Source organism: Vicugna pacos, chromosome 15 (genome assembly GCF_048564905.1).
Source record: "Vicugna pacos chromosome 15, VicPac4, whole genome shotgun sequence".
NCBI lineage: Eukaryota > Metazoa > Chordata > Mammalia > Artiodactyla > Camelidae > Vicugna > Vicugna pacos.
The window spans coordinates 44,054,662-44,063,812 of NC_133001.1; the positions used below are offsets into that span (position 1 = coordinate 44,054,662).

General features: G+C 54.1%; 2 long non-coding RNA genes across 2 annotated transcripts; one reads left to right on the plus strand and one right to left on the minus strand.

Annotated features, from left to right (window-relative positions):
• Positions 1-1,400: 1,400 nt before the first annotated feature.
• On the minus strand, positions 1,401-5,089 carry LOC140685762 (uncharacterized). The gene is made up of 4 exons (XR_012059161.1): positions 5,002-5,089; positions 4,169-4,247; positions 3,581-3,720; positions 1,401-1,576 (listed from the first exon to the last, which is right to left on the minus strand). It is a non-coding gene; the product is annotated as an uncharacterized lncRNA (long non-coding RNA).
• Positions 5,090-5,216: 127 nt separating this feature from the next.
• Positions 5,217-7,252, plus strand: LOC140685899 (uncharacterized). Its single transcript, XR_012059356.1, has 2 exons — positions 5,217-5,424; positions 6,011-7,252. It is a non-coding gene; the product is annotated as an uncharacterized lncRNA (long non-coding RNA).
• Positions 7,253-9,151: the final 1,899 nt, after the last annotated feature.

Below are 9,151 nucleotides of genomic sequence, written 5' to 3' on the forward strand. Positions count from 1 at the left end.
TCTGCAGACCCCTGTCCGCTGCCTGCGGGACCCCGTGGCTCCACCCATGGCTGCGCGGGGAGAGCCCACCCAGGGGAGCAGTCAGGCTGAAACCACAGGGCTAGGCGAGTTCGCCACCCTCCCCTCCCCACGGTCCCCTCTCCCTCCCATTCCTAAAGGAGGGCCAGGCTCCTGCAGGGGGACAGTGACCAGCTCCTCCGTGTAATGAGACAGCTCGGAAGACTCCGGCTGTGTGACAGCGGGAAGGAGCGTGGGAGCTGGGGAGCTGGTTATCCCTCAGGTGTTAAACACACCCACTCTGGGCTTCAGGAGAAGCCCCCGGGCCAGGTGCCTCCCACGGCAGCTCCTGGGCCCTACCGAGGCCCACGCTGTGACCAGCAGTGAGCTGAGGCTGCGGCGACACTCGAAAAAGACAAACATGGGTGTAAAGGTGTGCCCACGCACTCAGGAAACGGGGGTCCCAGCTTGCCTGGAGGACCAGGAGGAGTAAGGGTGACAGTAGCCAAATGGAAAGGTAGGGGGACACTCAATGCAAACCAGTCTCACCAATGGTGAAATCAGGCGTCTAAGGGCTAAACCAGGGCCTACCAGGTGACACTATTCGGTGACCATGTGCTTCCCCCACAATCCTGACTTCTCACACTTCCTACCCCATTCCTGAGGACAGGGCAGAAACCCAGCTCCCGGTTCCTCACGTGAACTTCTTGCTTCTTCCAGAGCAAAATGATTCAAAGGGACAGTCAGATTAAGAGCGCCAGTGGCTTCAAAACAGCCCAAGTGCTCGGCCCAGGTGCAGTGCGCATGCGGGTAGCCCTGTCTCCTGGGTTACTCCGCGCCTGGGCCGCAGGACCACCCTCCATCCCGCGGGCGCTCTCCGCCTGCCTTTGACAGGAAGTAGCGCCAACATCTTCGAATATAGGAGAGGCTCCCAACTCCCGCTACTTACCAGCACCTAGGGGGTGGTAAGGGGGCTGGAGAGCGCCTCAGATGAGTGAGTGGTCCATTTCTATGTAAAAATCTCAACAGTTGATTTCTTTTCAAGCTAGAGTATCTACCATGATCTAAGGCCCCTTAGGTGCCTCCCGATGGCTTGGCACCTGCTTTCGAATGCAAACCCACATCAGAATCGTGAAGCTGGGTCCCCTTCCTCAGTTCTGACCCGGAACACAGGTGGTCACACTGCAGTGGGCATTTCCTTCTTAATTGCTCTGTGACCATTTAGGAGCCTCATTTAACCTAGGTAGATGATCTCTTGAGAGAACTGACATATGCTGTTAGCATCGTGGGCCTCCTGGCCTGGTGCTGGTTTGTAGCTGTGAAGACCCCTGGAGAGGTGCCAGATGCATCCTAGGTCTTGAAGAAGTCAAGGCCCCACCAAGCTCAGGTTCATCAATCCGAGCCATGCTGCAATTCTGTTTATTTTCATAACCTCCTCCTCCGCTGGGCATGCTTTTTCCACCAGCAGACTCCCCCTCTTCTGCATTGCTTACACTCTGCTCCTGTAGTCCATCACAGCTTCGGAAAGGTACCGTTGCTATGGCAATGCCTAGAGCCATCTGAATTCCTGCTGCACCTTCTGGAAGAAAAGGGCGTGTGAGGAGCCCTGCAGTAGATTCCAAACCTAGCCTTCGCTGGCCTCCCCTATTGGGGGGGGTCAGATGACTGCTACAGGTGGAGCGTGGGAGCCCATCTTCCTCGGGCACAAACTCCAGCATCACAAACCGCGTGCACCTGGACAGGTTCCCCATGTATGGACCAGAAAATCAAGTGAGGTTTCCTGCCAGGGGCTCTCAGGTGTAGAGACAATGCCAGTGTTCTCAAACTTAGAATTCCCTGGGGGGCTTGTTAAAAATCTGGATAACTGGATTTCGCCCCCAGAGTATCTGATGCAGTATCTCTGGGGTGGAGCTGGAGGATCTGTAGTTCTAACAAGCTCCCGTGTGGTGGTGCTGCTGTAGGTTCAAGGACCACATTGTGAGGACCGCTATACCACAGATTTATAAGGAGAAAAGCATCCACATCAGTGCAAGAAGCCATTGCCCGTCAGGTGGAGAAAGGCTAGTATCAGCTGTCTATTCTAGCGGAAGAAAGGGGAGGGTTGCGGGGAGCAGTGATCTGTGGTCACATTTCTTGGCCAGAATCCCTGGGGGACTGGTGATCCTAGACTGTGTTTCTTTTTGGTCCTCACCAATCAATAAACAGAGGGTGGGAGCAGCGTCATAGGTAAGGCCTTGAACTCGGGGAAGATCAACTTCACAGGTGCCCAGTGGCTGAGTGGGTCCTGCAGAGTCTAGAGTCTTAGCAGCCGGGGAAACCAATGACCTGCCTGGCTCAGGAGGGAGAGGAAGCGAAGTGGGGTTGGTATCACTTGGCCCCTGCAGTTGGAGCTTTTATACCAAGAGGCTTTCTGCACATTGCAAATACCATATTCTACACTAAACAATATTCAGACCCCAGCTGGGCTGCTTACCTTCCGCCTGCCTGAAGCTCCAACTCCCAAGGGTATTATTCTAAAAGGAAATGATGACTAGAGAACCTGATAGATGTAGCAGGCCCTCCCAGTTACAAACAGCAGATGTCAAGGATTCTGGCGCCTTTTCTGTAGACTTAACCCTGCCTGGAAAACCAGTTCTTTCGGTGGCGGGCTTGGTGTCTCCCACTGCGGTGTGCCTGCAAGCAGGTAGAGTGTGCTCACTGGCGCCATCTCCCCCGTCTCCTGCCTCAAGCCGGGGACAGCTGGGTTAGGACCAGGCATTAAAGAAGTGGGCATCAAGTCGATTTACCAATTCCAGAAAGCACTATTCGTTTCCCAGCTCTGTGAAGATTTGGATGGGTGTGACTGTTTCCTTTTGAAAATGTAAGATCTCCAAGGGAGACCATGAGGAGAGCTGGGACTTGCTGGGAAGGGGGGTCCTTTGAAGAGGCAGACAGCAGATAGACATGCTTGATTTTCTGAAGTAAGTGGAGCCTAGCACTGCCAAAGGTAGAGATTAAGAAGGAACATGTAGCCTAGCATAGGACTGTCATTCATTTGAGAAGATATTTGATGAGAACTATGTACGGGGCACCAGGCCCGTCAGGTCTTCAGGCCTCACTGAATGCAGGACCTTAGAGGTTAAGGTTGAAGCCTGGTCTGAGGTCACAACTAGGGAGCGAGGGGGGCTGGCAGGAGCTGCACTGCCCTCTGAAGCCCATCAGCCTCAGGATGGTGGTGCCAGCTGAGGCCACTGCAGGGAGGGAGGGAAATGGCCACTTAGAAGTTTTGGTCTTTGGGCCTGTGAATGGGAGAAGAGACTGGGAAGAGGGTGTCCCCATGAATTTAAGGGTCATGACTAATACATACTTGATAGCCCCCTGGGGCCCAGGAACACTGCCAACTAATAAGGAGTTAATTATAATTCATAATGAGTTATAGCCTGAGTCCTCTGCAGGCCCAGCAAGTGCCCTCACACACATGCGCGTGCACACCTGTGGGGCCCTCTGGCTTGCAAGGTTTAGGTCACAGGTGCTACGGTTTTCCCTGAGGAGAGCAGAGCCTTAGACCCGGCACCTGACTTGGGGCTGCAGGCCTCAAAATCACCTGTGCACGTTGAGTTTTTCATTCAGGTCCCACTCACGGATCTTGCCTTCACCTCCATGCCTGGTCCCAAGGCCTTCGTCACTTAGTCTTCCCCTCCCCACAGAGGTAGCATCCTTGCCCACCAGGCACTCACTCAACCCCTAATGAGGAAGAATCCAGTCTGGGTCCTGATTTCAAGACCTCTAGAAATCCTCCCCGCAGCGCCTCAAAACCCCAGGCCCCCTCCACCCTCCCTCAGCAAGCAGGCCCTGCGGCTCCTCCCTCCTCTACAAAGCTGGTGGCCACTGGGTGGCGATAGGTGTTGTGTCTTTTGTTCACCTCATCGGCCACCTGAGGAACTCTGCCCTCTTTGGGGCTCCCCTGATGGGACTGGTCTTTTAGAGGAAGAAGCATGCCTGAGGGCTGCTGAGAAGGCAGTGGGGCTGGGGAGGCTGGGTGTGGACCAGGCAGCCTGAGTTCCCTCTGGACCAGCTCCCCAGGATGGGAGTCAGGCTGGACTGCAGGTGAGGGTGAGGAACGCGGAATCCAGGCTTGGGATCTTCTGTGGGTCACCCTCTTCCCTGGACTGCTGGTCAGTGTTTGTCCTACCTTCCACATCACCTCAGCAACGATCGTGCGTTCACCCTTCACCACCAGCCTGTCCTGGGAGCCCGGAGCCTGGCTCTCCCTGTCAGAGGAGGGGAACAGGGGACAGAGGACCAGTTGGTGACATGCGGGCCAGAGGACTGGGGAGAGGAGAGTGGGAGAGGAGGAACGGGATGGGGGGAGAGGCAGAGCCCAAGGTGAGGCAGGGACATTTCAGGGGATACAGGGGATACAGGGGACTGGACTGCAGGTAGAGACTGTGGGTAGAGAGGAAGGAGGAAGTGAGGAGAGGCTGAGGCAAGCAGAGTGGGGTGGATTCTCCTGCCCTGTAGCCCTAGGCTGAGGGCATCTCATCCTGGCCACAGCTTACTAGCCCCACATTTGACCCTAATTATCCCCACTGGCTTTCTACCCCATCCCCATGAGCTAGGGCTGGGGACAGGGCTGCACGTGCCTTCCCCTGGGACTTCCCCCCCACCCCCAGCACGGCCCCTGCCTCAGGCACAGGCCTCTCCTGGAAGGCAAAGGCCTTATCTCCCCCTCCCTCCCTCCTCACCACCTCCCACCCTGACCCCAGCCCGTTTATGGAGCCCCTGCAGCCTCGGAGGGGGTTGATGGAATTTCCCTGGGGGTTGTCTGGTTCAAGGAGTCACTTATCTTCCAGCCTTCAGCCATCACTGAAGAGTAGAGGGGAGTTAGACTGGGGTCACTGGGAGGCCTCTGGAGCCAAACTTTGCAAACCATGGGGTTTAACGCTAGGGTGGAGCTGGGAGAGGCCCTTGTTTAATATTTCTGTTTACCGAGGCCGACCCTGACCTGCCCACGGCCCACCTCACCTAGCTGGTCCTTTCCTGCCCCTGTTTTATGACGGAGATTGGGTCTTTCTTCCCTCTGCATATTCTTTCCAGGGAGACAGCCCCCTGGACAAGGTCACTCTCTAGATGTGTCACACACGCAGAGCTGCCCTCACAATGGCCTTCTGACTCAGGCACACCCAGGCACACCCAGCACAGGAACTCAGAGACCCAGAGACCCGGAGGAGCCCCGAGCCCCGCCAGCCCCGGGTCTGGAGAGCACTGTGAGGAGGTACAAATGAAGGAAATGGAACTCTGCCTTGCGAAACCAGCCAACAGAGCAGCTTGAAGACATCCAGGGGGGAGTGAGTGAGGGAAAATACTTGAACGGAGAAAACAACCAGATACTGACACACATCATCAGCTGTGCAAGACTATGAACGTCCAGCTCACCGACGTTGCTCGGTGAGGAGAACCCACTGGGCTTGTTTAAGAGGGCTTTGCTCTAAAGGGAAGGGAACAAACAGATTAGGCACCTACCGTGTGTCAGGTGTGTTCAAATACGTGCTCTTTAGTGTCATCGCCCAACAAAGCTGCGATGTAAGTTCATCTATTCTGAGGAACAAGGCTCTGAGAGGTCAAGTAACTTGCCCAAGATCACACAGCTGGGAAGTGACAGGCCCATCTGTCTGCTATACTGTAATGCAACTCCACTCCCCACTATGTCAGACCACTGAAATGGCAGAATTTCAGCAAAATTTCAAGGAAGAGGAAAAATATCCCAAGTTTGGGGGAAAAGGAGCAGGGGCATGGCTCAGGGAAGAGGAGTGGAGTGTTGAGTCAACTGACTTAACCAGAGCCTGGTTTGCCTACTTGGAAAAAACCACAATGGAGAAATAATTGCCCAAATTTGCTGATTTTTTTAAAAAATTGTGACCAAGATAGTGTCTAATTCCTGCTGCCACCTCCACCTCTGGGTACCTTTCTCCTGTGCTCCCCAGTGCAAACCAACCTGTACCTGCCACAGATAGTTTCATTTGTTTCCCCCCAGATATAGACTCTGAGACAAATCCAGCAGGAAGAGAAGGCAGGGGCGACAGCACGAGCCAGCAGGTGTTTCACGCACACATGCCGCTCTGAGCACATTACCTAATTGACGACTTGCCCTGAAAGCTGCGGCTGGCACCATTATTCCCTGCCCACAGCTGGAACAAGAGAAGCATTTTGCCAGGGACACAGGGGTGACAAGTGGCAGGGACTAGAATCCAGGCAAGCTGTCTCCAGAAGCCTCTCCTAACCTCCATGCTCTGCCTCCACGACTAACAGACATTGTCTGAGCAAGACTTGGCCTGGCACTCTGCTGGGCCTTCCGCACATTATCTCACTCCAGCAGGGAAGGAAGAGGTGGAGTCTCAGCTCCGGTGCAGCCAGGGGGCCTTTCACTAGGCCCACTCTGCGATTTGGACGCCTCACTCGTGTGGACCAATATTGCCGTCTGGGGCCCCTCCGTTTTCACCCTGACTTTGCAGGACAGCATCAGAAGGTCCCTATCCACCTGCCACATTCGGCCCGAACTGACCAGGCCTCACACTAAAGGGACTTGCTGGGGGCTCCAGCAAAATGGCAAAATTTCCCCCATCCCTCTAGACACGATGGGGAGGAGGAGACATCTACAGAAATGTAATCGTTAGCCCTACTGAGACACTGGCATTGCCACTGCTATTCGAAGTTTAGAGCAAGCTGGAGAGCTAAAGGGTGTGAACAAACCATCTTGATGACCCAGGAAACTGACGCCAAGGAAATCAAATGGTCTAGGGCCACAGAGGGAGGTGATGGAGGAGCTCTTGGAAAGATGTGCTGGTCCTCCCAGGATCCCTGCTATTAACATGCATCAAGGGGACTGGTCTCTCTGTTTAGGGTCATCCTGAACATTAGGACACAGTGTTTAAGGGCGCTCCTCCAGGAGAACATAGCAATGACTCCATACGTCACTTTATAACCTGGTCTTAGGCTGCTGGGTGAGCACTGACCCTACCCAACCCCCGCCTAAGCCACGTCACACAGCATCCCCATTATCTGACAACGTTGCTTCTGTCTGATCACCAGTCTTTCCCAGAACACAATATTCACCCTCCCAGGGGAAAGTCTGCCTGGAATGTCATCCAGTGACTGGCCTGAACTAACCTGGCCACACAGAGGGGATTCCCCCTCCTTTCTGTTTCTTTTAAGAATCTTGCAAGATTAAGGGATAAATAGGTGCATGCTGCATTAAAATAGAGTTCCTAATTTGCCATCCTTACTTGGTCATGTGTGTAAAATGCTGTCTGTGCCCTCAAGAGGTTACAGCCCAGAGTGGGAGGTTGAACGTGGAAAAAAGGCAATAATACAAAGTGTTGCTTATTAATTACCGAACACAGGCTACAGGAAAGTGCTAAGGGAATTAGAGAAGGAAGAAGAGTTCAATGACAGGAAAATAATATGATACCCAAAAATGTAATAACAGAAATAACGTGTTCCCCTCATTACAGTAACTCACTCCTTTACTGACCCACACACAGCCTGTCCAAGGCTGCTTTTAGACAGCGTTCCAGTGAGTTCTTTTACTGTTTTTTACACTTGTAAGGCCTGGTCCGCTCCGTTACCATCTTCATGTTTTTTTTTAAAAAAAAAAAAAACAACACCATTTTTGAAGCAAAACCTTCTTCCTGGGATACAACTTTCCTTCACTGGCTCTTGCTTTTGAAGCCTCAGGTACCCTTCTCCGAGCCAGCCCCCTTCTCAGGTCTCTCACAGGCTGGAGGCCTGTGGGGGGGTCAGGGTGCCTTGCCAGTTTTCAGTTAAACCCCTCCAGCTGAAGCGGAGTAAATGGCTTCAGCAAGTTTATCTTCCAAAGAGTCAATCTTATTTTGAACGAAAACAGAAAGCAACTCAACTGACAACACACACAAAGTAAATAAACACATCTGTTTGTGGATTTACCTGAAAAATTACAAGGGCAAAGCAAGACGCAGAGGGCCCACAGGGCTTCCGGGGAGGCGAAGGGGATGTCTTTCAGTTTCCCCCCAGCGATGGGCAGGTGGATGTGGCGAAGAAATGGCAGCACAAACCCGTGTCCTGGCCTCAGGGTGGTCAAGACTGGACTCAGGCCCGGGAAGGTTCTGCCTCTTCCGCTTCCGGGCCCAGGATTAGGGCGGGCTGATGAGAAAGCACCCATTTCACCTGCTGTCTCCTGCCTCCTCCTCCTCGCCTGCTACCCACATGGGGCCTGGAAGGGTGTCTGGCCCAAATGCACGTGGCATCGGAGACTGGGAAGGGCGACGCTCACTCCTCAGGCCCTCGCAGGCTGACACCTCCTGGGTGGGGGTCAGCAGGTGACCCACCTGGACACTGGCACTGGCGCCTGTCCCAGCCTCATTTGCCAGCTTCACCCTCTGGGGAAGGAGCGCTCTTGAGAAGCACATCACCCCAGGGGCCAAGTCCTTATCACTGGGACTAAAGGGGCTGACACTCTGCTTGCTGTCTGGGGACTAAATTGGAGGGTATAACAGAGGGTGGCTTAAAGCCATTTTCTTTGGCCCAGGAGGTATTTTTAAAACAATTTTGTGGGTTGCAAATGGTGAAATATCAGAAGATTTCACAGAAAAATCCAGATTTACAGCTTCTCCGGGAGAGTTGGGATATCTGGTGGTACTTAGTGGCCCTGCCCGTAATTCTTATCCCATGGAACAAGCCTGCTACAGACCCTCTGAAGGCTCTCGGACACCCTCCTCTCTCCTCGTCATGCCTGTGTGTCCTGGGGCGCCGCTCTGGGGGCTGCCGAGGGCATGGAACTGTCCATGGGCTCGCTCTTGCTCGTGGGGGTGTCCCTGCAGCCTCTGAAGCCCCAGCCAGACAACGCCCTGCCCTGGCCAGTCCCAAGCAGTGGCCCAGAGGGGCCTCTCTCTGACTCCGAGGGGAAGAACAAACCATTTTAATAAGAGCCAAGACAACTGAAGTTCTGGGAAGTGCAGACTTTTGGGAAAGCATGCACACTCACAATTAGCCCACCCCTTTACCGTGCTTCTGTGCAGAGCCAGAGTTCTGGGGCAGAAAGGCCAGAGAGGGGCCTCGCTGCTGAGTTGAAGACAGTGCCCTTGGCCCCGCTCAGCTGCTCCTAGCGCCTGCTGTCACTGTGCCTTCAGCCGCCATCACT